At 42.7% G+C, this 21,639-nt stretch overlaps 1 protein-coding gene and 1 pseudogene across 5 annotated transcripts in view; one reads left to right on the top strand and one right to left on the bottom strand.

The window, feature by feature from the left end:
- Positions 1–14,635: 14,635 nt before the first annotated feature.
- On the bottom strand, positions 14,636–15,933 carry LOC110197361 (tubulin alpha-1A chain-like; annotated as a pseudogene).
- A 4,443-nt stretch (positions 15,934–20,376) lies between these two features.
- LOC110197365 (uncharacterized) overlaps positions 20,377–21,639 on the top strand; it is a 33,884-nt gene continuing 32,621 nt past the window's right edge. For all 5 annotated transcript variants that reach the window (XM_020971200.2, XM_020971202.2, XM_020971201.2 and 2 more), the window contains exon 1: positions 20,377–20,470. The gene's annotated coding sequence lies outside the window, so the exon portion shown is untranslated. The remainder of the gene's footprint in view (positions 20,471–21,639) is intronic.

Here is a 21,639-nt window from a genome sequence, read left to right on the forward strand (position 1 = left end):
ACCCCATTCTACCTCTCCCTTTCTTCTTCTCTGAGTATCATCCTCTCTCATCCCTTAATTTTATTCTCCAGTTATGACCCCTTAATCTTCAACTCACCCTGTGCTCTCTATCTATCTACATATACATACATATAATTTCCCCCCCTTCAACTACCCTAATACTGACAAAGGTCTCATGAGTTATAAATATCATCTTTCCATGCAGGAATGTAAACAGTTCAATCTTAATAAGTCTCTTATGATTTCTCTTTCCTGTTACCTCTTCATGTTCCACTTGAGTCCTGTATTTGAAAGTCAAATTTTCTATTCAGCTCTGGTCTTTTCATCAAGAATGCTTGAAAGTCCTCTATTTCACTGAATGACTATTTTTCCCCTGAAGGATTATACTCAGTTTTGCTGGGTAGGTGATTCTTGGTTGTAATCCTATCTCCTTTGCCCTCCAGAATATTATATTCCATGCCCTGCGGTCCTTTAATGTAGAAGCTGCTAAATCTTGTGTTATCCTGATTGTATTTCCGCAGTTCTTGAACTGTTTCCTTCTGGCAGCTTGTAATATTTTCTCCTTGAGCTGGGAACTCTGGAATTTGGCTACAATATTCCTAGGAGTTTGCCTTTGGGGATCTCTTTCAGGAGGAGATCTGTGGATTCTTTCAATTTCTATTTTGCCCTCTGGTTCTAACATATCAGGGCAGTTTTCCTTTGATAATTTCTTGAAAGGTGATGTCTAGGCTCTTTTTTTGATCATGGCTTTCAGATAGTCCAATAATTTTTAAATTCTCTCTCCTGGATCTATTTTCCAGGTCAGTTGTTTTTCCAATGAGATATTTCACATTGTTTTCTAATTTTTCATTCTTTTGGATTTGTTCTACTGTGTCGTGATCTAATTTTTAAGGATGTATTTTCTTCAGTAATCTTTTGGACTTCCTTTTTCATTTGGCCAATTTTGCTTTTTAGGGCATTCTTCTCCTTATTGGCTATTTGGACCTCTTTTGCCATTTGGGTTAGGCTATTTTTTAAGGTGTTATTTTCTTCAGTATTTTTTGGGGTCTCCTTTAGCAGGCTGTTGACTTGTTTTTTGTGATTTTCTTGCATCACTCTCAGTTTTCTCTACTTCCTTACTTGCTTCTCAAAATCCCTTTTGAGCTCTTCCAAGGCCTGGGACTGATTCATATTTTTCTTGGAGGCTTTGGATGTAGGAGCTCTGACTTTGTTGTCTTCTTCTGGTTGTATATTTTGATCTTTTTCACCAAAGTAAGATTCTATGGTCTGACTCTTTTTGTGCTGCTTGCTCATGATCCCAGCCAATTATGTGAGTTTTAAACTCTTTGTTAAGGTAAGAGTCTGCTTCCAATGTGGAGAATGTATTGTCCCAAGCTTCAGGGATTTGTATAGCTGTTTTCAGAGATACTTGTAGGGACCTGTAAATTTTCAGTTCTTCCAAGGTGGTATGATAAGGGGCGAGGTGTTTACTCCATTCCTGGCCTGTGACCACAAGTATTCTTTTCTGTCCTGTAACTGTGAGGAAGGGTTCTTCTCCACAGCCACTCCAAGCTCTACCACCAGCGCTCCTCCTCACCCCAGCACTGCCACCCAGAACTGTGACCCAGATCCACCCATGGGCAAAGCAAGAGATTCCTGCCTCAGCACTGGCAAAGAGATCCTGCGATCCCTCTCTGATCAGCCACTGGATTCCCCCTCAGTCAGTGGGCCGGAAGCTCGGGAAGCAGCTGCCACCGCGCGCCCCCCCCCCCCCCCCCCGGGCTCTTGGGGAATGGAGCTGAAACCCCACCTTCCTGTCTCAGCACTGACAGAAACAGACTTTTCCCACTGACCTTCTAAGTTGTCTTTGGCATTCGTGGATTGAGGAGTCTGGAAACTGCCACAGCTGCCCGAGATTCAGTCCTCTGAGGCCTGCTGCAGGTTTGCTGCGGCCTGCGCGCCCACGCTGCACTGCACTGCGCTCCCAGTCTGGTGTGATACACCTTTCTGATCAACCATCCAGGTTGTCTTGGGCTTGAAATTTGTTTCACTCTGTTTTCTGCTGCTTCAGAATTTGTTTAGAGCCATTTTTTATGAGTATTTGGAGGTGTTTGGAGGAGAGCTCAAGCAAGTCACTGCTTTCACCACAAATAGTTCTTTCTAAAAGCTATTGAATGCTAATTCACTAAATGACTCTGATCTGATTATTTTGGAAGGAAGCACACCAGTAGGGGCTACACAGTATTATAGGATTTTTTTTTTTTTTTTGCTTTTTGGTGAGGCAATCGTTAAGTGTCTTGGCCGGGGTCACACAGCTAGTAAGCAGTCAGGTGTCTGAGGCTGGATTTGAACTTAGGTCCTCCTGACTCCAAGGCTGGAGCTCTGTCCACTGCACCATCTAACTGCCCCTAAATAGCCACAGGATTTTTAAAATTTTTATTTGTTACTTTAAAAAATAACCCTCAAAGCTACCCCTAGAGTGCCCCAGGGGTATGGTTCCCACCAGCCTTATGTGGGTGAGTGGGAGTAGTCCAAGGATAGGACCACTGAACAGAATTTTCACCTTTGCTTTGGCTTTGTACTTTCTAAACAACCCATTCAAGGTTCATATTGTCTTTGCATCGCATCTCCTCGAAGGAGTCATCTTCACCCTTAAGAGTTGTTTCAAAGGTCACTTTTTAAAAGAAGATGGCTCTGATGGAGGAGCCCAGGAACTCCTGATGTAGCCACTAGGCTCAAACTATCCTTCACTCAGGATATTTGGTCACCTGTGTTCAGGGAAAGAAACACAAAGCTGAAGAGGTAGCCAGAGATTTATGGCCAAGATTCATTTAGACCAATGGGTGGGGAAGTAAGAGAGGAAGGGAGAGAGAGAGAGAAGAAATCCCCTTTCCCATTACAAAAAAAGGTCCAAGAAAGAGCTATTGGATTCCCTAGTCAGACATCAGAAGAGAAGAGAAAGGGGAAGTTGTCTCTTCTTTTAAAGGCAACTGAATGGGCAGCTAAAACCTCTTGGATACAGCGTTCTCCTCTCCCTTCCTTTCCCAGTAAGTGTTCAGGAAGACAAACCAGCAGTCTCTGGTTGTGAAAATCCTTCAGCAAAATGCCTTGCCTGCTGGGAGGGGAATGGGTACATGCTCAACTCCAGGGCTAGTGTCCTAGTGCAGTAAATGGGGGAGTTCCCCAATTAACTCCTTACACTCATATAGCACAAATGCAGTCTTGCTCAATGGTAGCTGGTGCCATAATGGTTAGAATGCTGGGCCTGAAGTCAGGAAGACCTGGATTCAAATGTGACTTCAGATTCTTACTAGCTATGTGACCCTGAACAAGTCATTCTTCCTCTGTTTGCCTTAGTTTCCTCAACTATAAAATAGGGATAAGAATAGCACCTACCATGAAGGGTTGTTGTGATATCACATGAGATAATGTTTGTAAAAAGCACTTAGCCCAGTGCCAACACATAATTAGGACACGTTATAAATGTTTATTCTCTTTCCCCTTCCCTTAAATGTCCTTCCCAAAATGTGGCACCTACAACTCCAAATGGGCAAGGGAAAAATCAAACTGTCATCACCTTCGTTCTGGAAATGATGAGCCACGTGAAAATTAATTTGTAGAGTGTCAAGGACTCAAAGTCCTTTCCTAAGAAGTCAAGGTATGTTATAAGCAGAGAAAAACACTTCACAGCCAATATTGCTTCTTGTTATAGGACTAGAGCAAATGCCAATTAGACAATTTTTCCTAACCTTCAGCTGAACTTATTTGCCATCAGCCAGGCGAGATTGATTTTTCTTTTCTTTCTGTAGGAGGAGAAATTTGTTTAAAATTATTTGCTGCAATTTAGAGAGCTTTTATTCCCTCCTCTGGCCTTCAAGGTCAGAAAATGCTTGAAAATGTGATTGCTTTCCCATTTTATTTAGGAGGGGCTGTTTCTTAACACAGCTAGGAAGTGCAACACAGGAAGCAATGTTTTTGTGTGTCATAGGGTATTAATAGCAACATCAAAACTCTAAGAACGATTTGATTCTCTTATTTCAGAGCCAACCAGTATTTATTGTCTGTAAAGTACATCACGGGTTTCTTAGGAAAGCATTCTTAGGTCATAGGCAATTGACAATTTATTATTACACAAAAGGAGAAATCATACTAGTTTGTGAAAGGGGATCAAAAAGAAACAATTCCTAACATGAAGTAAGAGATGCTTCTTCTGAAGACCCCCTGATGTGAGTCTTCTCTTCACTGGGCCATCCTGTGCAAAGGCAGAGTGCTGGGAAAAGCCCAGTTTGGCTGCACTATAGAACAGGCTGGAAAAGTAATCAGTCAATGAACACTTACTATGTGCCAGGCACAGTGCTAAGCAATGGGTAAACAAGGAAAGGCAAAGAATCTATACCTTGCCCTCGCGAAGCATGCATCTTAATGGAGGAGGCAAATGTGCAAACAACTAGCCAGATTGTGAAAAACATTAAATACCGAATGGAGGAGTTTTTATTTGATACTAGAGGTAATAGGGAGCCATTGGAGTTTATTGACAAGGGAGTAACATAGTCAGACCTGGAGGTCTATGTGGAAGATGGATTGGAATGGGAGAGACTTGAGAAGCCCCACGTTGAATCTAGAGGTGATTGATGGGAAGACTGAACTAGGATCGTGGCGATGCGCATGAAGACAAAGGGGTGATTGGGAGAAATGTTGTGACAAGACCTGGTAACTGATTGGATTTGTAGGATGTGGAAGGGTGAGGAGCTGAGAGTGCCTCTAAGGTTGGAAACTTGAGTGACTGGAAGAATGACGGTGTCCTTTACAGAAAAAGAGAAGAAAAAGGAAGAGGTTTGGGTTTGGGTAGAAGGAGGGCCCATTAGTGCTATGACACTAGAAAGTATGAAGATGCACACAGGGCATTCTGTAAAGTTCCTTTGGTGCTCAATGGTGGCATTTTTTCCACTTGTCCATTATTTCAGATATTTTTGTCATGTCTTGCCTCCTTCATCAGAGGGAAGTGCCCTTGTCTGACCAGATTGCTTCATTCAGGTCTTTAAACAATTAGATGGGTTAAAAAACAAAACAAACAAACAAAAAAACCCCAAACTCTCAAGTATATTTAGGAAGCAAGCAGGATATATTTTTTGCATTTAAATATTGTGAGTATAAGTCAATTTGTTGTTCCAGTTGTTTTTTGGTTGTGTCAGACTCTTCATGACCCCATTTGGGTTTTTCTTGGCAAAGACAGTGGAACGGTTTGCCATTTCCATCTCCAGTTCATTTTATAGATGAGTAAACTGAGGCAAACAGAATTTAGGGTCACACAGCTAGTAAACATTTGAGGCCAGATTTGTACTCATGAAGATGAGTCTTTCTAACCTCAAACCTGACGCTCTACCCCCTGTGCCACCTGGCTGCCTGTAGAAGTCAAAGCCCATACTTAACTTGGTTCAGTCTTTCAATATATCTACGAGCTGTAGCTCATGTAAGTCCTAGAGATCTTGGCTCTCACTGAGGTGTCGGGTCCTGAGAACTTAGCTATATCTCCCAGTAAAGGACCAAGACACCCTCCCATCAGAGTCGTTCTTTAATACTATCTGATGCAACCCCTATTCCAGTGTGTTTCCCCCCAAGATTATATATTGAAAATCATTTTATGGGGCAGCTAGGTGGTACAGCGGTTAAAGCACCAGCCCTGAAGTCAGAAGGACCTGAGTTCAAATCTGGCCTTGGACCAAATACCACAACTTACTAGCTGTGTGACCCTAGGCAAATCACTTAACCCCAATTGCCTAAAAAAAAAATACATTTTATTCAGTCTTAAGTAACTTTTAGAAAAAGGTGTTTACTAAGATGATACAATAAGAATAGTGAGGACATAACATCCCCACACTCCCCATCCACTCCAAAGCCCGTGACATTCTCTTACAAGTATCTAGAAAGTCCCAAAGGGAAAGTAGACTCAAGCTTTGAGAGCCCATATGACAAAGGAGTAACTCAAATCTAGCTGCTGGAAGTCCTTTTCTCCCATTCCTGGGAATGAGCAAAAGTTCTAAGCGAGCACTTTGAACGTGCATCCATTTGGTACTGGTGCCTGGTGCATCCCGGATCAGCTGAGACGCTGCTAGGAATATGGGAAGTCCAAAATCCTTTAGACCATTTGAAACCTACAATGTCCTTTTTTAACCAAAGGGAATAGAAAGGGGATAGGGAAGTCGGGGAGCTAGGCGATAGAAGCACATTTGCTTCACTTTCTGCAATGAATTCCTGGTCAACTTACTTGATAATTTATAGATGATTCCTGGAGATCAAGTTTCTTCTGCCTATCTGAACAAGATTATTGTTTTATGCCGTTGCAGTTTGGGGGCTCTTTCCCACTTAGTCTAAGGTCTATAAATGAACTAATTAATTAAGCATCTGTCTTATTACTTACTTTAAGTAGGTCAGAGGTGAGCTGGAGCCATCTTATAATGACTTGATAGAGCTGATTATCAAATTTTCCATTTGAATATTTACATCTCAGAAATCAGCAAATGCTACAAATCAGAAATTGATTTGTTTTGTTGATGGTTTAGATTTTAAAAAGTGAAGGAGAAAATGTTAGTGATGCAGATTAAATTTAAAAGTGTGTCATGAATACAATCTCCACCCCCCACATTCCCCCATCCAGTTGTTGTTCGTTCATTTTTGAAGAGGATCATGATATCATGGGTGATGTCTTGACTTTTGAGTAAATTGGATTTAAGTGAGGCAAGGCTGTACAAAGTCGTCAGACTCACTCTCTCTTCCAGAGTCATTGAAGTCCAGTGGCAAGACAAAAGTCAAGATGGCTGGTGATGGCCTGGGACGCAGTGGATGACCTTGGCATCTTTGATGTCTGACCAAGTTCTAAGTACTCCATGGTGCAGTCTGCTTCAGCCACCTTTGTGGCCATTAGAATAAATTGTTTTCATCTGCCCATTCTGTCAAGGAAGCCTTCACATACTTGGGTAGACATCTCCCTAATTCACCAACAGGTTTGAGGCCTGTCCCTTACCCTCAACCTGGTTTAGCCCATCTGCTGAAATAGATTACTCAGGTTTGGCCACTGCACATAACTGACAAGTATATTTGTCCAGTTGTTAAACATTTACCACTACACTACTGAGTGGGGCTGAGTAAATCAATCAACCCACTCTTACCAATCAATAATTTCCTAACAATTAGTTTCATAAAAATGAAATGGGCTGTGTTAGGAGGTAATGAATTCACCACCATTTGGAAGTACTTGAGCAGACTTTGGACGGGCTATAGTATATTATATAACTATATGTGTATATGTATGTGTATAGTATAACTATATAAAGTTGCCGCTTTGAGTATAGGTTGGGCAAAATGCCCTTTGACGTTCCTGATAACTCTGAGATTCTGTGATTTTGTTTATTAAAGCTAGCTTTGAAAAAAATAATTGACCTGGATAAAATAAGAGGCCCATCAAAAATATGTGCATTGGATTGTGTAATTCCAAGGGTATTATTTTTCCTCTCACTTAAAGAGCAATGACCTATATTTTCCTGTGCTTCATGTTGCTTTGATAAGTGGAAATAAATACTGCCCTGAAATGGTTTTGCCACTTTATACAGAGCTAATCAGGTTTTGCAGGAAATTGTCCAATTTTTGTGAAAGGACAATAAATTACAATTTCCTAAGAGATCAATATTTTATGGCTTAAATGACTAGTAGCATTTGGAAGGAGAAGGTTAGAGATATGGAGGGGTGAAGAAATGTTAATATCCCATTTGCCATGGTCCCTCAACCTCTGGCACAGGACTTGCTGAGATAACAGAACTCGAGAGATATCGTCTAAACCATAGCTGTCATTGGTGACGTGACACAAAGTTTACACCATTCAGACCGTTCAAGTATTTTCTGTTTCCAGGAAATAAAAACTTCCAGGGAATATATACAATATAGAGCTAACTGAGAAACTCATAGGGAGATCCAAATCCTTACAGCCACACTGCTCTGCCATTGAACTCTTTAACTGGCTTGCTTTCACTCCTTTTTTCCCTCCCTGCCCCCCATTTTCCTCCATTTTCTCACTCCTCCCAAGGCCAAGAAATCTACCACTTCCATATAACCTGCCAGCCTATTACAAACACAAGCTCAGGGTTCAGGCTCTCTTTTCGACCGTCTATTGCCTATAGATGATCTCAGCATGGAAGTGAGGCTGATACCCTCCATTATGACCCAGTGGCATTAGCTGCTACCTTGGCTGGCCCCACACTTCAATTGGCCTTCAATTAGCCCAACTGTGATAACAGGTATAATACGTTTTCTTGCTGTGTCTCCAGGTGATAGTAACTGAAGAGTTTCCCACCCCAAATGAAGTGCAGATTCCTCAGTAATTAAAGTCACTGAGTATTTATTAGGTGCCCACCAAGTTGTAAAGGGCTGGCTTGGTGCTGGTCCCCTGTTATTTCAGGTTCAATGTAGGGATGAGATGAGGCACTCATAAATCACTGGACAGTTAACAAGAGGATTTTGATTTAGTTCTAACAAAGCAAAGACACAAAACGATACAGTGGAACTTAGCTTCTAAATACCAATCTCCCCCCCACCCTCCATATCCTCCAGTCTCCATATAGAAACATACCTGGCAGGATATGGTTACTTGAGTGGTGTTCAATTCAATTCAACTCCGTAAACATTTATTAAATGCCTACTAGTGTCATGGAAACATTGAACATGAACTTGGACAGACGTCAGGAGATAGAAGGTTAATGGTGTGTCCATGGGGTCAGGAAGAGTTGGACATAACTGAACAATACATTCCAGGCACTATGCTAAGCCCTGGGGATACAAAAAGAGGCAAAAGACAGTTCCTGCCCTCAAGGAACATATAATCTAATGGGGGGGGGGACGACAACATGCAAACAAATACGTATAAAACAAACTGTATACAGGATAAATGGGACATGCTTAAAAAGAGAAGGCAACGAGATTAAGAGGGGTGGTTGGGGAAAGCTTCCTGTAGGAGGTGGAATTTTAGTTGGGACTTGAAGGAAGCCAGGGAGGTCAGTCATCAGAGTGGAGGAGGGAGAGCATTCCACACGCCTGGAAGTCAAGAGATGGAGTGTCTTATTAGTGGAATAGCCAGGAGGCCAGTGTCACTGAATCAAAAAGTATGTGTTAAGAAGTAAGGTGTAAGAAGATTGGAATGGTAGGAGGGAGCTAATTTATGAAGGGTTTTGAATGCTAAATAGAACATTTTGTTTTCGTTCCTGGATGTAACAGGGAGCCAATGGAGTTTATTGAATAGGGAAGGTGACATGATCAGTCTTATGTTTTGGGAAAATCACTTTAGCGACTGAATGGAGAATGGATTGGAATGAAACTTGAGGCAGACTCATCTGCAGGTTATTGCAATAACCAAGATGTGAGGTGGTGAGGGCCTGTGCTAGAGTGCTGCTCAGAGGAGAGAAGGGTATGTATTTGAGAGATATTGCAGAGGTAGACTTGGAAGGGCTTGGCAATAGCTCAGATATGGGGAGTGAGAGCTAGTAAGGAAGCCAGGATGACTCCTAGGTTGGAAACCTGAGGGACTGGGTATTGTCCTCTACAGTAATAGGGAAGGTAGGAGGTGAGGAAAGTGTGGGGGAAATGAGCTCTGTTTTGGACGCTAAGGTATCTACCGGATATCCATTTTGAGACGTCTGAAAGGCAATTGGAAATGCAAGATTGGAGTTCAGCAGAGAGGCTGGGACAAGAAAGGTAGATTTGAGAATCATCAGCAGAGAGATGGTAATTGAATCCGTGGGCGTTGATGAGGTCACCAAGTGAAGTAGAATAGAGGGAGAAGAGAAGAGGATCCAGGACAGAACCCTGAGGAACACCTACAGTTAGAAGGTGTGATCTGGAGGAGGATCCAGGAAAGGATACAGAGAAGAAGAGGGCAAATTGGCAGGAGGAGAACCGGGAGAGAGTGGTATCCTGAAAACCTAGAGAGAAGAGGGTAGCTAGGGGGAGAGACTAATCAATAGTGTCAAAGGCCGCAGAGAGGCTGAGGAGAATGAAGATTGAGAAAAGACCACTGGATTTGGCAACGGAGATAATTAGTAATTATGGAGAGAGTAATTTCAGTGGAATGATAAGGACCAAAACCAAAGGGATTAAGAAGAGAGTGAGAAGAGAGAAAGTAGATTCACCTATGGTAGATGGCCTTTTTGAGGAGTTTGGCTATAAAGGGCAGAAGAGAAATAGGATGATGGTTAGCAGGGATGGAAGGGTCAAGTAAGGGGTTTTTTAGGATGATGGAGACAAGGGCATGTTTGTAGGCAGTAGGAAATGAGCCAATGGAAATTGAAAATAAATGAAAGAGTGGGGATGATAGAGGGAGCAGTTTGTTGGAGAAGACAGGATGGAATGGGATCATTTAAACAATTAATGGGATTAGCCTTGGGGTAAGGCCACTACATCATGAGATAGAAATAAAGGAGGAAAAAGTTCCACAAGGCACCTGAATGATAGGAGATGAGGAAGAGGGGAGAAGAGAGAGTTTGTGGCAAATGACCTCATTGGGGGAGCCATGGGAGGTTTGAGGAGTTATGAAGAGGTTTGGAAGAGCCACTGTGGAGAGTGGGCTAGTTAGTTGATAATGGAAGTATCATAGGATTGCCTAACAGCAGTGAGGGCCCAGTTGAAATTGTCTAACAAAATTTTGCAACTAAAGGCCACCAGGAAGCTACATCTTGAAGTCTCAAATTCACAGGTTGAGTCTTGCCTTACCCCTGGGTCAATCAAGTTCTGGCTTTGTTGCCTTTCCCTACACCATGCTGTGGGGTAGGAAGTGAAAAGAGTCCTATCACATACCACCCCTCTGGTGGCAAGGTCCTAAGGATCTTCTAGAGCAGTGATATCAAACCCAAGTAGAAACAAGGGCTACTAAACCATATATAAGGATCCCTGGGCCCCATATTGAGTTAGAAAACCACATATTAATATTATCTATGGGGGGGTTTTTTGTATTTTTATTTATTTTGTTAATTTTTCCTAATTATATTTTAATCTGGTTTGGGCCACAAGTAGGAGTGGTTTTTTTTTTACATCTGTCTGGAAAACTTTCCACAATTTAAATACTTTCAGAGTTTTTACTTGGATAACCTCCCTGGTATAGGTTGTACTAGGGGGAAGAGGAAAAAAAATTATACCTTCATCCAAAATTATCACAAAGAAAAAGATGAAAAAATGTGGAAGAGAACACAAACCAGAAATCCTAATTGTTTCCTCCTCTCCCATTCAGAAGGACTGAGTCTCAGATCTCAGTAATCTTGTCCACATGACAGGCGATGCCAAAGCTTTGCAGTTCACAGTGGGTCTCCAAATGCAAGGCAATAATGATGAGTCACAGCCTTACCAGGAATAGCAGGGACACAGTGTAGATGATGATGTTCTCAGCACAGTCAACAATTCTTCATCACGCATTAGGGACATCTCTAGTAAAATGGCTGAGCTCATTGGCCTCTTGCATGCAACATAATAAAAGTTGATTCTGAGGTTCTCCCAGTACCATAACCCACTCAGTATTCCTTGGCTCACCCACCAAAACCTCCCCTCCCTGACAGCCAGGTCAGGGAAGTGATATGAAATTTTTGCCCCCTTAGAGGCCTTTTCAGAGGGTCTAGAGCTAAATAAAGATATTCCTTCACCTCCAGGGACTCAGAATTAGCACCAAAATATTGAGAGGATTCCCTTTATTCCAAATACTCACACATCATAGTTATATAGCGACAGTTTTATCTCCTTCTTGCTATTAAAAATTAAGGGACCTCTCAAAAATAGTACCCCCTGGTTCCTCAAGCCCTTTCTGAGGAGTTGTCTAAATTATCCCAGAAGAAAGAAAGTCTACCAATCTGGAGGGACTTGAATTCTTTCTCAGAATGCAAAGGGGACGAGAACCTTGAGGTCCAAGGCAACTCTGCATTGTAGAAAAAATAAAGGGTCACAGAGGCTAAGCCAGAAATGTGTGCAAACAATCCATTTCTTGTCAAGTAAGTCTTCCTGGAGACTGGATCCCAGAAACAATTGAAGTGGAGAGCCCTTCCTCTTTCTAGGATGCTATTGACTTGTCACAGAGATAGATTCTGAGAGGGAGGTTGGACACCTGACCTAGGCAGTCATATTGCATAATGATACAATTGTTGATTGGCAGGGATGACAAACCTCTTGCCCTGAAATGGCAGAGTATAATTTTTCCAATTGACAACAGGTTGAGGGCAACTTGGGTTAGGTGAGTGCTGCAACTGGCTGGAGAAGCCTAGGTGGGCAAGACAAGCTGCCTTGTCCTTAGGGGTATCATATGGTCCTGTGCCCAACACAGTGTGGGATTACCATTCCAACGCCATATTGGCAATGGACCCAGCCCCAACCTCTTTTGTTCTTGTAATGATTCCAATGTGATCGTTTAGCCTGTGATGTTTCTAGTGGGGGCTGACATGCCCTGAAAACAGTAGTCTGCAATGAGAGGCATTGGTAGAATCCCTCTATTGGTCCTGATCCCACAGGGGAGAGCTTTTGATTGTCCAGTTCTGTGCTCTGTGGGCACTAGACCACTTAGCTAAACTCATAGCCATGAAGCAGGAATCTGTATAGATAAAGATCTCTGCCCCATCCCTCAAGGCTTTCTCACATGCTAGCCCTTCAGCCTGGAGCTCATCCCATTGAGAAGACTTCCTAGGATCCTCATTCCCTAAGGAATCTTATGTTACTGGATTAATGACTGCTAAAGTCCAGTTAAGTATGCTTCCCTTGTGGTGCCTGAAGCCATCAGCAAAGCAGGCAAAACATCATTCCCCAGGAGCTGCGTTCTTATAGGTGGGTCCCCATCGAAATAGCAGAGGAGACAGGCTTCCAGAGCCTAGTTGGGAGGCCTCAGTTTTTGGCATAATTGCCACCTCTTTGGCCACTAAAGCCAGGCCACCAGTTCCATTAGCTGTCCCTTGGCCTTCCTTGTATGATATTTGAAAGTTAAGAGCTCTATCTCTAGTTTCTGGGTGCTCTGGGCCAATTTACTTTCAGTTTCATTGTGCTGATGGTCCAACTTCTGAAGAGCTTCCAAGGGCATAGCTAAGGAGAACCACTAAGGCATTTCTATTAAAAGAACCTACATATCCCAAGTTCAAATGTCCTGAAAGCCCAGGGGAGGAATCTTTGGAGCCAGGTAAGTCCTCGATCATCTCCCACCTGGGTCCTTTAGACAGGGTTGGGGAGAATAAATAAATAAAGACAGGGACAGGCCCTCCTGTCATCTATGCTAACCAAACCAGTCTATGGAGAGATGGAAGCCATTTTAAACATCTAGCTTTACAGCCTTGCCTCTTACCTCTCCTTCACTCCCCAGAGCCAATCATTTGTCAAGTGCAATCCTCTACTTTGACAAGATCTCTCAAATTCATTCTCTCCACTCAAACAGCCATGACACTAAGTTTAGGCCTTTCCCCCATCTCCCCTGGACTGTTCCAATAGACTCCTAAACTGATTTCCTTCATCACACTCCCTCGTCTCTCCAATCTATCCTCCGTGAAGCTGTCAAATGATTCTTCCTAAGGCACAGGCCTGATTGTGTCACTCTCTTGATCAAAAATTATCAGTGGCTCCCAGGTTGTAAGATCAATTCAATTCAGTTCAATTCAATAGGCATTTATTAAGGATCTACTAAACACCAGCCCCTGTGATAGGCTGGAGATACCTGAGCAAAAAAGGCAACTTCAGCTTTCAAGGAGATTTCATTGTACTGGGAGAAAATGACGTGTATGTATTTAAGCATTCACAAAGTAAACGCAAATTAATTTTGGTGGGGCAGGAGAGAAGACTAACAAAGAGGGGAACTATGAAGTAGCTCATGTAGTCCGTGGGAGCTGAGCTGAGCTTTAATGGAAGCTAGGGATATGAACGTGCAGAGGCAAGGAAGGAGTGAATCCCAAACCTGTGGGACAGCCTGTGAAAAAGTCTCATGCTGTAGGCCAGTCCTGACTCAGGCCAATATGGTAGCTCAGATTTGAGACTGGAATGACATGAGGCAGTTACAAAAAGAGGCCTACTTAATCATTAATAGGAAATGAATATTCAAAAGGCTTACAGCATCGATTCAGTTGGGCATAGCTTACCTGCTAGTCTGCTGGCCCTAAGTCTGAAGGAGGAGTAGATAACTCCCAATGCCCTGGCATCTTTGTTCTTTGGCCACCAGGAAGCTATGTCATTGGCCCCAGCCCTTGTCCCCTTTGCTCCTTCAGTCCCCCAATCAAGTTTTGAGGGTAAACAATTTTTTACATTTGTTTTTTGCAATTTTGAGTTCCAAATTCCCTCCCTCCTTTCTTGCACTTTCCCCTCATGAGAAGGGGAGTAATTTGACATAGGTTATACTTCTGTAGTCATGCAAAACATATTTCCATATTAGTCATGTTGTGAAAGAAAACAGACAAAAAGACCCAAGAAAAATAAAGTTTAAGAAAAAGTACATTCTGATCTGCGTCCTATTTTACCTTCTGGTTCTAGGATACCAGGGCAGTTTTCCTTGATAATTTCTTTTTTCTTTTATTTTTGCAAGTAAGAAAAGATTTTATTTTAGGGCGGTAGAAAAAGAGAAAGATACAAAAGATGGATGGGCCAGATGAGCTTATTTGCTGGATATGTTCTACAATTCCTCACTTTCATCTTCGCCCTCTATAGAGTCTATGCCTACTTCCTCATAATCCTTCCCCAGGGCAGCCAAATCTTCCCAAGCCTCTGAGAATTCTCCTTCCTCCATGCCTTCACCCACATACCAGTGCACAAATGCCTGTTTGGCATGCATAAGGTCAAACTTGTGGTCTGGACAGCCCGTTGTTCAGCAATGGCTATTATGTTACTGAGCATGCGTACTGCCCGCTGTACTGTAGCCAGGTCTCCACCAGGTACCACAGTTGGGGGCTGGTGATTGATACCAACCTTGAAACCAGTGGGACACCAGTCTACCAACTGAATGGCTCTCTTGGTCTTGATTGTGGCAATGGAGGCATTCACATCCTGGAGCACCATATCACCTTGGTACAGCATGCAACAGGCCATGTACTTGCCATGACATGGGTCAAAGCAGGCATTGGAGATCTCTGCTACAGAGAGCTGTTCATGATAGGCCTTTTCAGCAGAGACAATGGGCGAGTAGGTGACAAGGGGGAAGTGGACTTGAGGATAAGGCTCCAAATTGGTCTGGAACTCTGTAAGGTCTACATTAAGAGCACCATCAAAGAGCAGGGAAGCAATGATGGAGGAAACGATCTGGCCAATGAGCCGGTTTAGGCTGGTGTATGTAGGGTGCTCAATGTCCAGATTCCGGCGGCAGATGTCGTAGATTGCTTCACTGTCCGCTGTGAAAGCACAGTCTGAGCTCAAGTGTGGTGTGAGTGGTTAGGATGGAGTTATAGGGTTCTACTATGGCTGAGGATACTTGTGGGGCTGGGCAGATGGCAAACTCCAGCTTAGACTTCTTGCTTCTCCATCAGCAGGGAGGTGAAACCTGAACCTGTGCCGCCCCCAAAGCTGTGAAACATCAGGAATCCCTGTAGCGCTGTGCATTGATCCACCAGTCTTCAGATATGCTCCGATACAAGATCAATTATTTCCTTCCCAACAGTATAATGACCTCAGGCATGTTATTAGCATCTTCCTTGCCAGAGATCAGCTGCTCAGGATAGGATAGCTGTTTATAGGTGCTAGTCTGGACCTCATCTATTACTGCAGGCTCCAAGTCTACAAAGACAGCTCTGGGGACATGCTTGCCAGCTCCAGTCTCACTGAAGAAGCTATTGAAGGTTCTATCACCATTGGGTTGGATACCATGCTCTAAGCAATATAATTCCCAGCAGGCATTGCCCATCCGCACTCCAGCCTGACCGACATGGATGGAGATACACTCACGCATGGTTGTTCCAATGTGTGAAGATGGGAGGGTGCTGTTGACGGCAGACAGGTTACAGGTCTCTGCCAACACAGCAAATCCTGATAATTTCTTGAAAGATATATGTCTTGACTTTTTTTTTTTTAATCATGGCTTTGAAGTAGTCCAATAATTCTTAAATTATCTCTCCTTGATCTATTTTACAGGTCAGTTGTTTTTCCAAATGAGACATTCCTCATTTTCTTCTATTTTTTCGTTCTTTCGATTTTGTTTGATTTTTTCCCTTGATGTCTCATGGGGTCATTAGCTTCTACTTGCTCAATTCTACTTTTTAAGAAATTATTTTGTTCAGTGAGCTTTTGTATCTCCTTTAACCATTTGGCCAAATTTGCTTACTGAGGAGTTCTCTTCAATGAGCTTTTGTACCTCCTTTTCTTTTTGGCCAATTCTATTTTTTAAGGAGTTCTTCTGTTTAGTGGATTTTTGTACTTCTTTTACCATTTGGCCTATTCTGTTTTTTAAAGTGTTATTTTCTAAGAGGCAGCTAGGTGGCACAGTGGATAGAGCACCGGCCCTAAAGTCAGGAGGACCTGAGTTCAAATCTGGCCTCAGACTAAACACTTGACACTTACTAGCTGTGTGACCCTGGGCAAGTCACTTAACCCCAATTGCCTCAAAAAACCAAAACAAAAGTGTTATTTTCTTCAGTGTTTTTTTTGTGCCTCCTTTACCAAGCTGTTGACTCCTTTTTCATTATTTCCTTGCATCACTCTCATTTCTTTCCCCCATTTTCCCCGTACCTCTCTTATTTGTTTTTTAAAGTCCTTTTTAGGGGCAGCTAGGTGGCAGAGTGGATAGAGCACTGACCCTGATGTCAGGAGCACCAGAGTTCAAATCTGGCCTCAGAACAAACACTTGACACTTACTAGCTGTGTGACCCTGGGCAAGTCACTTAACCCTAAGTGCCTAAAAAAAAAAAGTCCTTTTTGAGTGTTTCCAGAAATTCTTTTGGGCCTGAGACCAATTTACATTTTCCTTTGAGGCTTTGGATGTACCTGTTTTGACATTGATGTCTTCTGAGTATGTGTTTTGATCTTCCCTGTCACTATGATAATTTTCTATGGTCAGGTTCTTATTTTTTTGTTTGTTTATTTTCCCAGCCTATTTCTTGACTTTAAACTTTATGTTAAAGTTGGGCTCTGCTTCTGGGGTGCTGAGGGTACTGTCCCAAACTTCAGGCTTTTTGCACCACTGTTTTCAGAACTAGTTCTGGGAGTTTGTAAATTTTTAATTCTTCTAGAGTAAAATGATGTAAGGAGTGGTGTGGTCACTGCTCTCCTGGTCTGTGCTCTAGTATGTGAGCAACCACAAGTCCTCTTTTCCTCCTTGGAATTGTGTCTAGGCTCCCTATTGCTTCTAGTGCTCCTCCTAGACTGTAACCCAGAACCTAGTCTGGGCAGTGCAGCAGAGTCCTGCTCCCAGTGCCAGCAAAGGTTCCCCTGTAATCTTCTTCTGATCAGCTGTCCAACCCCCTTACTATCTATGGGCTGAGAGCTCTAGAAGCTGCTTCTGCCAATGAAGTCCCCTCCAAGGCCTGCTGCTGGCTTGTCAAGGTTCAGCCTGTTCTAGACTGTGCTCGATTCCTACCCCAATGAGACAGACCTTCCCTACTGACCTTCTAAGTTGTCTTGGGCTGGAAAATTGTTTCACCCCATCCTTCTGTTGGCTCTGCTGCTTCAGAATTCATTTGGAGGTTTTATATTTTAATGTTTGGAGGGGAATTTGGGAAAGCTCAGGCAAGTTTCTGCCTTTACTCTGCCATCTGGGCTCTGATAAGGGAGGGAGAGACCGCAGTAACAGAGGGTACTGACAAAGTGTGGATTCCAAGGCTAAAGCAGTATTGTTAAATGAAGAGGGTCCCAGAGTATAATGTTCATAATTTCCTACAAGACTTATTTGGACTTATGTTTTTGATTATTTCTGCTTTTGATTATTTCTGCTTTAACTTTCTATGATGTAGTAAATATTGTGTTATTGTTTTTGCCACCTTGTTTAGGAAATACTTCATATTTAAGAGTTAATGGAGTCATTGTGACTAATTTGTATAAATGGAGAACACTCAGGAGCTTCAGTAGTGAATGTATACATATGTATTTTCTTCAGATGGGGTAGAGACACCCCTCTCTGGAGAATCACTCAGACAAGCTAACAAAGGTACAGGTTGGATAGGTTTAGATCTCAGACCAAGAAAAGAGAAAATCTGAAGAAAGCTAAGGATTAGTGCCCTGCCTACAGCTACTTTGAAAATAAATATGTTCTGACTACACTACCCAAGTCCCACCTGCTAAGCATGTAAACTCTTCCCAATCAATAGCTTTCTCTTCCCGTTAGAGATATTCTTCAGTCCCTACCCTTAGTCCATTGAGCATGCTGATGTAAGGGCAGGGAGGTTTGTGGGAGTTTGTGGAGGAGGGGGAGTACACTGCTAGGGACCCTCAAGCTATAACATTAGAAAAACACCCCTAGAATCCTCAGGAAAGATGTAGTAGCCATTCTCTGGGGATCCAGTCCAGAGGGAGTTGGGAGAATAATTCTAAAGCATGTGACTATATTGCAGATTTTTGCTTCCTAGCTCCCAATGTCCCTCCCATCTCTCCCTGGTCAACTCATTAACTATTTTTAGCCTGAATAGCAGAAGGAAAACCCCATATCCCATTTACCCTGTTTTGAAATCTTTTATGCCAAAATTATGAATCAAGAATCATTGCAATTCTTTTCTCTTTGGCTGAGCCCCCAGCTAGGACAAAACCCTAGTGTGATCTCAGACCAAGATTTAGAAACTCTGTCCTGTTTATCTCTCTGTGCATCAAGCCATTCCCTGCTCTCCCCCACCCCCACTGGCCTTCAAAGCCCTTCTGGTCACAAATAAAAAGACCCACTCAAATCACCAACCAGTTATGACAGGTCATAATTTACTATGAAAATCAGAAATTATGAACATCTCAAAGAAAGAGAGAAATTGTAGGAAATGCTGGCCAGCTGCGGGCAGAGGGCTGGGAATGGGGAAGGGCGGAAATTAAACCTTCTCTGTACTCTAGCTGATGTCAGTGCAGACAAATCTTTTCTCTGTGGGTTTGAATAGGCCTAGTGGAGAGTGGGGACAACCCTAGCCACATTGATACTGCCATTCAAAAAGCCTTCTGTACCAGCTTTCTCTCTCTTCCCCAAAAGTTATTCCCAGTCTGCCAGCATGCAGCTGTGGCTCCTTCTTCCTCTAAATCCTACGCCCCACTGCCTGGCCTCGGGGTCCTTCCTCTCCACCCCCACCTCCTTCCTCATTCTCCAATTCACAATCCTGGAGGCCCAGATTCGACCTTTAAACTTGGCAACTTCAACTCCCCTCAAGTATCCCTGTGTCCCAGAGGCACTCCGGTTACATATCTTTTCCCATGTTATTTTATTCTCCCCCCTCCAATTAAAAATTCTGTCCAAACAAATAAAACTGAGTACTTTGGTGAGCTAAAGGAAGGAGAAATTTGTATACATCAGATGCAGAATAGAAAAGGCAGTGAGAGAGCCTGCCTGGAGGACAGTGTAACAATAGCAACTGTATACAACGTACCTGGGGCTTTGTGAGGGGGAAGGAGAGTCGACTTTCAGGTAATTAATTCCCCCCTTCCAAGTTCTTTTCCTGTTTTGGGAAGGAAGAACCTCTCCCAGGGGTGGGGAACCTGAAGCCTCAAGGCCACAAGGACCTCTAGGTCCTCAAGTGTGGCCATCTGACCTCAAGGCTAAAGGTTCCCCACCCCTGACCTAAACCCTAGAGTGGTGGCTAGAAGTCTGAAGTGCAAAGGCCTTTGGGAAAGGAAAGGTTCACCCTAGAGGTGAGACGCTTGATTTCCTAAAAATCCCAAACTTCTTTTTCTGGGAGTAGTGAGGGTGGGGGGAGAGGCAGTTGTCACCCAGGGAGGTATTGCAGAGTTCTCTGGAAGGACTCCCACTCTCAAGAAAAGGAGAGTTGTTTTGATTATCCTCAACACCCTTTCTGTTGACTGAAATAAAATCGATCATATATGCAATATTTTGGGGAGCTTGAGTGTGGGAGCTAAGGGACTTTTCCTCTCTGTGAGTGTGTGTGTTTTCTGGAGTGCTAGACAAGAGCTAAGTTTTACCGTTCCCAGGAGGAGCTCTGTGTGGGAGCACGAGCCAGAGATTGTTTGACAAGCCTTCATGCCTGGACCTGGTCCATGTAAACTCAGAGTGGCTTTTTTTGTAATACTGATGAGCCATGGGTCAGTTATATACTATCAACCTTCTTTAAAAAAAAATAGCAGTAGGGGTCAGGCAAACACCTTCTAGCTCCCTTAAACATGACTTGTAGCTGATGTAAATCCAGTTCCTTTCATGATCAAGGCATTTTCTTACTCCAAACAAGATGTTACAGGATAATTTGTAGCATCATAATCTGTTGCCATAGTAATAATATGACATCAGGCAGGCAAACTAGACTTCTGAGTACCTTGTAAAAATAACAAGCTCTCATTAATACATTGAACCAGGTCTGGGAAATAAAATGGAGGTCATATTCAGAAGGTAAGCCTACAGCCATTATGTAATAGAGCTGGCTTGGTCATTAGAACAGAGTTTCTGGGAAGCAAGATTTTATTCTCAGCCTCGTTTTACAATTTGTTCTGATTTATGCATAAATTGTGATCTGATTCTTTCCTTTCAAAATGGACATGTGGCTCCTGTAATTGGAGGGGGAAAGAGCCCTGTGACTAGGAATCTTCTTTGAAAAAGAAATAATTTGTTTATCACCCACAGGGCTAAATTCCCGATTCCCAGCATAAAGTACTTTTAGCCCAAAAGGGTTTTCTGGTCTTTGGGAAAAAAGAAGCAGCAACCCATGGGCTGGGTATGCATTAGATCCTCCCTGCAAAAAAAAAAAAGAAAAAAGTCATGACCAATTTGAATAATTATTGAGGGAAACGGCCTAAAGTGGAGAAAAATGCTGCCTTTTCCAGCCCTCTTCATTTTTTTCCTATTTAAAAAATGAATTCCTTTTGTGATTTTTTTTACATCACAGTTATTTCCTGATGTGCTCCTCAGTTTTTGAACTTCATATAACGAAAACAAATAAACAATAACAAAAAACCACAAAGCAACCAAATGTGACATTCTGCACCTCTATTACCTCATCTCTCTATCCAGAAGAGGGATATTTGCACCTCCTGTTTTCTGTAGCCAAGACTATTCAGCATAATCAGAGTTTGCATTTTAGTCATGTTTTCACCTCTTGCAGCCATTATCAAAAATCTCTCCTTGTTAATGCTGTCTTCATGTGCATCACTTTGTACATGTTTTCCCAAGTTTATCCAGATTCCTCATATTTCTCATTTCTTTTGGTGTAATAATATTCCATTCTATTAACATGTCACAATCTGGCCATTCCCCAGTTAGTCAGCACTCACTTTCTCCCCAGTTGGGTTTTTTTTGCTACTACAAAAATAGCTACTATAACATTTTTGTTATCTCTGGGACCTTTCCTTCACCTCCTTGTAGTACATGCCCAGGAGGCGGATTGCTGGGTCAAAGCATATGAACAGTGTAATGACTTTTCTCTCATAATTCCAATTTTTCCCCCACTACAATAGTTGGCACAAATCACAGCCCCATCAAAGTTCACTTGGTTACCGGTTCAATACCTTGACAACATAGTCAAGTACTGCCATTTTAAAATCATCTTTTTCACTGTGCTGGCA

This window comes from Phascolarctos cinereus, unplaced genomic scaffold, assembly GCF_003287225.1.
Source record: "Phascolarctos cinereus isolate Bilbo 61053 unplaced genomic scaffold, phaCin_HiC Scaffold_2;HRSCAF=192, whole genome shotgun sequence".
Taxonomy (NCBI): Eukaryota; Metazoa; Chordata; class Mammalia; order Diprotodontia; family Phascolarctidae; genus Phascolarctos; species Phascolarctos cinereus.